At 47.4% G+C, this 7,528-nt stretch overlaps 1 long non-coding RNA gene across 1 annotated transcript; it reads right to left on the bottom strand.

Moving 5' to 3' along the window:
* Nucleotides 1–508: 508 nt before the first annotated feature.
* Nucleotides 509–6,824, bottom strand: LOC117871010. Its single transcript, XR_004644121.1, has 2 exons — nucleotides 6,383–6,824; nucleotides 509–1,001 (listed from the first exon to the last, which is right to left on the bottom strand). It is a non-coding gene; the product is annotated as an uncharacterized LOC117871010 (long non-coding RNA).
* Between the last annotated feature and the right edge of the window lie 704 nt (nucleotides 6,825–7,528).

Raw genomic sequence — 7,528 nt, forward strand, 5'->3', positions numbered from 1 at the left:
ACTTATTCAGAATTAAAGTGGCTTTAATATAGTGTAATTTAATTAACTAAGCTAAAACAAAATTAAGGTCATTTTAATTCCTACTAAGTGTCCACACAGTGTTTGTCTATATGAACACTTACTTCACGTGGCAAGCTGGAGTGTAAATCTACCCCACACTAGCCTGCCACACATGAAAAGCTCTGTAGTGCACTTTGATTTACACTGCTTGGAAAGAGAAGTAGATAGAACCATACTAAGGAACTTTTGGTGCATGGCAACATAGTCCACATGGACATTCAGTGTGCAGCAGGCTAGTTGGGATAGATTTACACCCCAGATTGCTGTGAACTACGTGTTCTTTTAGATGGGCCTTTAGTCTCTTGTACCCAGACCCTCAAAGATATTTAGGAACCTAACTCCCATTGAAATTGTCTGAGATTGCATTGTTCTAGCTATAAAATGCAATTAGACGGGGCTTCTTGATGGTGGCCGAAACATTTTGTGCAGACGTATTGATTTTAATGACTTTTTTTTTTTTTACAAGAAGTTTTGAGGCCCAAGATGGACTCTCTGGAGAGAAAGAGGCCCAAATACAAAACCGCATCTCTTTGATCCGAAAATGGACGTTTTGATTGATGCCTTTTGTGAAAACATTAGAAAGGTTTTGTTTTCATTCCAATGCAGAACAAAAATAAATTTTGAAACTCCAAAGTTGTGGCAAAACAGAATTGACGTTCTCGGTCCAGCTCTGTTCCTTAGCTTGTGTTGAAGTCAGATGGCAGTCTCAGGTGGGGGCTGGTCCTTATTGGACAGAATGCTGACGATGATGTATGGGTGTCCACCAGAACCTCCAGGTGCCTCCCTCATATCTGGTCTCCTCTTGGTTCTTGTGGTGAGGCTCAGCTCAACACTTGCTTTATATCTGGTCACCAGGCACTAGCTGTGGCTTGTTCTACCGGTGGTTTCCAGATCCTTTCTTCTTAGTCTTCCCATATCAAAATCCATTCTGGCTTGCTGAACTGTAAACAAAAAAGTTTAACACATTTGCACTTATCAGAATGACCCCTCTCACATGTGCGCCGACATGCCACTCTCCCTGGGGGTGCTCAACGCTGGCTGTGCCCCAGGTCCCACCCCCACGCCACCCCTTCCCCCAAGGCCCCACCCCTTCCTACCTCTTCCTGCACCCATTCCGCCCCCTTCCCCCAAGCGTACCCCACCTTCGCTCTTCCCCCTCCTCCCCCCAGCATCTCCTGCATGCCACTGAACAGCTGATCTTCAGCGGGTGGGAGGCGCTGGGAGGGGAGGCGCTAATTGGCGGGGCTGCCAGCAGTCAGCAGGGCTGGGGGGAGGAGGAGCTGATCAGTGGGGCTGCTGGTAGGTGCTGAGCACCCTGGTGTAGTACTGGCTCCAACCTCAGGGTCACTGGGAGGCCAAGCACCACACAGGAAAGAACACCATAACTGCAGGTAAGGTCCAAAGTGAGAAATAGCTCAAGAAGCTACAAGATTGATCAGGAGTCAGTTTTAACATGAAATAAAGTGGAAACCAGATTTGAGATCTCATTTTACAACCCAGCTGTCACTTAGTAGTATGTATTCATATGGCCAGTCTTGTTCAGACTGGTACATGCACACCCGCTGTGAAATAACCAGAAAATTATTACATGTTTAAAAAAGGTTTCAAGCCTGTTTTGACTTTCTCATCACTGGGTCTGCATTGTCTGACATTAATTTTTCTCCCTGTATCTGGCAAGCTCCCCTAAGATGTTCACTTAAAAGAAATGTGCTAATTCTGCTCAAGCCATTGCATTAAAAATAGCAGTGTGGCACAGCAGCACAGGCTGGCCAGGGTACAGTGCTGCTTGACACGCAGGGGTACGTAGGCGGACAGCTAGCCCATGCTGCTGCCTATGCCACCGTGGCCACACTGCTATTTTTAGTGCACTAGCTCAAGCAGAACTAGCACCTTCCCAGCTGGTGTGCAGACACACTCTAAGACAGAGGTTCACCAACTTTTCTTATTGAGTACCCCCTTCCAGATCTACCAGCTGCCCAAACACCCCTCCCCTTCTCATCACTGATACTCTGTGTTCTTCTTAACGCTACCTGTCTTCAACCATCTGTCCATATTTCATGGTTACGTACAGATATAGTTTAGTGCAACATAGACAACCAAAAAAACCAAAAACCTTGACTAAGTTCTGAGCTCAGGTAGACTGGACAGTTGCTGGGCAACTAAAACCGCACTGTACACTGATTGGAGGTGAGGGCTCTGTATGTCAGTGTCTCTGTGTTCTCACCAAAATTTAAAAACGTCACGGCTTCTCTGCATATCTTTCCTCATTTTCTTTTAAATCAGCTTCTCTCTCTACAGAAAATACTTCTTCCTCACCCACCCTCTTCCTCTACTTTTCAATGCATATAGCCTGAAAATCTCTGCTCTGCCCCCACTCTGTGAAAGGCACTAGAACTAGCTGCTTTGTGCTGCTCCAAATTGCAGAGGGTACCTAATAGTAACTATATGGCACTTCATGAGTGTGCAAGTATTGACTAATTAATCGTCACAGCCCTGTCTGAGGTAGGTAAGTATTGTTTTACTCATATCCTAAATAGGTAAACTGAGGTACTGAGAAGTTAAGCAACTTGTTCAAGGTCCCTACGTGGGCAGGTATTGGTACCAGACAGCAAGCTGCAGGTTACTTCCAGCGGTCTAGGGCCCCTAACGTAAATGATACAGACGGGGAACAAACAGTGAGATGATAGAGGATGGAAGCCATTGGCTGCTCTGTTACTGGAGAAGTCTGGCTGTGGTGTATGAGCCTCTTGGATGTCTATAAGAATGTGGGCTTAAGGCTATCACTGGTGTCTTGTGATAGACTAATAATGGCTGGAGTTTTTTCCTTGGGATAGCTAGATCATTTATTGACTACATACTAGAGGCAGATCACTTCCTCTCCTGAGAGCACAGTGAATTTCCTTGTTTGTGATGAGGCGGGGGTAAGGGTGAGGCTATCTCACCGTCACCACCAGGGCATTTCAGCCCCCATCACTGCTCTCTGCATTGCACACAGAGGACAATTAAATTAGACTGTTGTTTCCCCTTCATTCTGATTCAATTAAAAGAGGAATTAAATGAGGGCAGCGGAAGAGGCTTTTTTCCAGGCCAGCATGAAAGCTGAAGCCAGAGCAACTGGCTCTACAAAAATTCTTGAAAAAATTAGATCCTTGCCAGAATGTCTCTGTGAGAGAGGAAAAGAAACAGAGCAGAGAATTACTGCTAGAAATGAAACACACGTGCACACACAGGCCTGTTACCAGGAGGGAGTTTGGCACTGATATAGCTCTACTGGTTCAAAGCCCCAGTGTAGATGCCCTGCACCAGTGTAAAATGGTGCCACTTGCCTTTAATGGGACTACTCATGGTGTAATATGTTACTCAACATAAGTAAAGATACCAGAATCTGGCCCGTAGTCCTTGTGCAGCTTTACACAGTGCACATGTGAATTTCTGACTAGACAAATAGCATCCTGAAGGTAGTAGTCCATCACTCATTATTAAGGACTCATTCCTGCCAGGTGCTGCCTGCACTCACTTCCTCTCCAGTGTGCCTCAGCTCCTCACATGATCAGATCCTATGAGTCCAAGAGACAACCAGTTACTCAAATATCCTTTAGACGACTCCATAAACTAAGGTAGCTAATGCCTGTCTGAAAACAGAATTAAGCGGCTTTGGGTTCCTTGTTTGGGAAGGGCAACCTGAACTTTGATTTCGTGGGTATCTCGCACTGGTGTGGCGGCTTCTTTTTTAGTCTAATCCTCTTGAAAGTTCATACGCACTCAGACCACTGAGATGTTCCTGAATGTTAAGCTTCATGTTTACAAATTTCTGTGGGTGGGACAGTTGCTCCAGATGGCAAATCACATAACATACGAGAGACTTTGTTATTTCCCTACAGAAATGGGGAACAGCGAGCCAGGGCAACAGTGATGTTTTTCAGGAACTTCCAGCCCACGAATTTCTCAGTAAAGCCGAGCCTGTGCGCAGATGTTAGCACAGCCAGGCAGTCTAGACCTTCAATAGAGCAATGAGGCTGGAGACCGGGGAAAGCTAGCAAACAGCAAAAGAAACAGCTGAAAAGCCTAACACACAGGAAATATTTCTAGAGCAGGAGGGTGAGAAAGTTCTGAGACAGACAGAAAATGGATCCAGGAACCAGAGGTGTTGGATCAACGACTAGTAAAGCCATGAAATTGTGAGAAATGCCAGATCAGTAGTCTGTAAAGAAAAGGGAGAAAATTGCATTTAACTCCTGCTGGAGTTACATACCTGCACTGCACTCATGTGCTGACTGTTATAAAAGGAGTCCTAATCTAATGCAATTATTCAGTACAGGAGTATGTTTCTGAGAAGCACAAAGAGAAGGGAGTAGTAATTTCAGTAATAAAATTACAAAAAGAGGCAAATTAAAAGGGCGTTGAGAGTTATTTGAAGTCAAAATGAGTAAAAAATCTTAAATTGTATAAAGAGTGGGAATGTAGGACTCTGTGCTGGGTACAATCTAGTGACTGCAAAAGGTTCACTGGTTGTTTGCGTTGAGGATCAGTGAAAAGACAATTTTGGAGCAAAGGCTAATGGCTTTGATCTACATCCACAAAGGTCCTTAGTTAGGCACCTAAGTCCCAGTTTTGGCTCTACTGCAATCCACAAAGTTCATGCTGAACCCTCTATGTACCTAAACTCAGTCAGCACCCAAGTTTTCAAAGTAGAAGATCTCTTGGTGCCTAAGATTCAGGCTCTGGACACAAGCACAGCTGCCTCCCTCTGGGTGCCGGCCGGCTATCTCCTGCCTTATCCCCAGAGTGATTCCCGAACCAAGAGAAGATAGGCGTTTAGCTGCCTAAATTGCCTGTGGGGTCTGATCCAGTAGGTGTGCTCAGAGGGCGCCTACCAGACCGGGTACCGTTCAAAATCAGCTGGAGGAGGTGGTGGTGCCACCTTCTCACTGTTGACCCAGTGGGCCCAATGGCTAAGTATTTATCAACAATGGAATGGTCAGTGGGCCACAGAGAATGAGAATGACTCTGTAGTCCAGTGGGTAGGGCACCCACATGGGAGAAACTTGGGGCCAGTCCCCCTGCTCCAATTGCTCTTTCATTATTCATACACAGTGGAACAGCATCAAGAGGAGAGACTCAGGGAGCCCCACATCAGACTATCCCATAGCTTACTGGGCAGAGCTCTCTGAGAGGTGAGAGACCCCTGCACAATTCTTTCTCCCCCTCCGCCAGCACAGGGGGGAATTGAACCTGGTTCTCCCATCATGTCCCAGGTGAGTGTTTTAAGCACTGTGCTAAAAGTTACAACGTGGGCAGCTCCTCCTCTGACTGTTTTGTGTGGCAAGAGGAAGGTGCCTAACTTATTCCCTCACGTGGCTTAGGCATGAAAGCTGCCTGACTGCAGGCAGTGGGTTCCTGTTCATGGATCACTAAGCACAGTTAGGTGCATCCCTATAGCCTGGACTTCAGCACCTAGCTCTGAGAGAGGGGCGGGGCTTAGTACCCCCCCCCCCCCCCCCCCCCGAGATTACCATCTCCCATTGGCTAGTTTAGGCACTCCTATGCCTAGCATGCTGGTTTTTGTGGCTCACCTTCTTAGGCGCTTGTCTCTCAGCATTCATTGTGCAGGTTGCCTAGGTGCCTAACTCAGGCTTTGTGGATCACAGTGTGGTTCTTGTGTAGCGCCCCTCTCCACCTGGTTACCTCCTTTAATGGCAATCCCTTTACAGGTTTTGATGGACAGGTCTGGGTTCTTTTGGATCCCGCCACCCACTCAGCAGGGTGAATCTTTTTTCTTTTCTTCTATGAAATTATTTGGTGGTGCCTCCACCCCCCTCGCTCCTTCCTGGCAGGGTCACCAGGGCAGCTTGGGCAGAAAATTCTGACTACAGAGTAATCCCCACTTACTTGCCAGATAGTTGGAGACTTCCAAGAAATAACACAACACACAAAAATATATTCAACACAATAATTATATTAAACAGGCAACAAATACAACATAACAGGGTGAAACACTATTTTTAGGGTTACCGGTGCCCACACTGGAAATACCCGTGACTTGATGTAACAAGTGTAAAATTAGTGTCCTGTTGGTACACGTACTTTGCTGGGGCCCTTGATGACCTATACAATTCTCTGCAGTGGTTTAGCAGTGTGGCTGACTGGGTTCAGTACAGCCCAAAGGACCCACAAGTGGGAGGAGGTGGTGAATCCCTCCACAGGTATAATAAGCAGCAGGTTATAAAATCCTCAAACCCTTACTCCCTGGCTTGAGGACACAGTTCAGGGAGTAGGGGGTCCCCAAAACAAATTCCAACTAACTAAAAGACGGTGCACTCACGAACTCCATGAATGATCTTCAGGTTTGAAGATGACGCTGGACTCCTCAGTCACTGCAGAGGGGCTGCTGTCTGCTGTCAGGGATCCTCCTCAAGCAGGAATCAGGCTGCGTTTGTCCCAGGATTTCCCCTCACCACAAAGGGATGTAGGGCTCAAGGTGTAGATTATACAACATCCAAACTGTAGCCTCCTAGCCCAGCCTCCAGTCACACACTCAGCAGGCAGCTTCCCTGGACTAGCAGAGCTGACCATGTGGTGACTAGTCTCACCTAGGGAGCTAGAGGTGAACCCAGCCTGGCTGGGGAAATTTCTCAGCAAACACTACCAATTGGGACTCATCCGTGGAGAAAGAAAACCCAGGTGAGGGATCGGCTGTCAGGTCCCTAGAGGCCAGTTCTCAGGGGGAACCCTGCTTGCAGGCCTGGGACTCACCAGCTCCCCACAGCCAGTCCTGCCCTGGCCCCGGCCCTGGCTGGCTCCAGCCACTCCAAAATGGCTTCTCCCCTCTCCTCAACTCCCTGGGAGGAGCATCTCACTTCCTATTGGTTGCCAGGCAGACTCTGAGTTTGTCTTGGCTCCTCCTCCCTGAGCTGCCAGCAGACAGAGCTCCAGGAAGCTATGTAATCTCCTTGGTGGTTACACTTGTGTTTTTCTAGGTGCCTAAAGATTAGGTGCTGTGACACTCAGCATTGCAATGCCTAAGTCCTTTGTGGATCCCACCCTTTGTGCTCAGGCTGCAGCATGCATGTTCTGTGGCATTCATGCTGTTCCAGAGAAACTAAGTACATACTTACAGATTGGTGTGGAGTCCACAAGGAAACTGTAAAGACAGAAGTGGAGTTAATAACTGTTGGGTCACTTCACAGAGTTAACTGGACAGAGTCAGATTTGGCCCTAAGACACACTGGCTTGTGCTGCCACAACCTAGGAAGCAGGAGTCCGGAGGAAAGGCCACCTGTTAAGGGGTGATTTTGGCAGTGCAAGGCACCCACAAGCTGTGGTCTGCGTCAGGCCCCACTATTGCTCATCTAGCAACAAAAATGGGTTGTACTGGACAGGATGAGGGAATAACTGGCTGGGAAATCAGCTTCTGCTGTGTAGCCAGAATCACAAAAGTTCCCTCCCGCAGTCAAATTCCTCAAGGAGG

Source organism: Trachemys scripta, chromosome 1 (genome assembly GCF_013100865.1).
Source record: "Trachemys scripta elegans isolate TJP31775 chromosome 1, CAS_Tse_1.0, whole genome shotgun sequence".
Taxonomy (NCBI): domain Eukaryota; kingdom Metazoa; phylum Chordata; order Testudines; family Emydidae; genus Trachemys; species Trachemys scripta.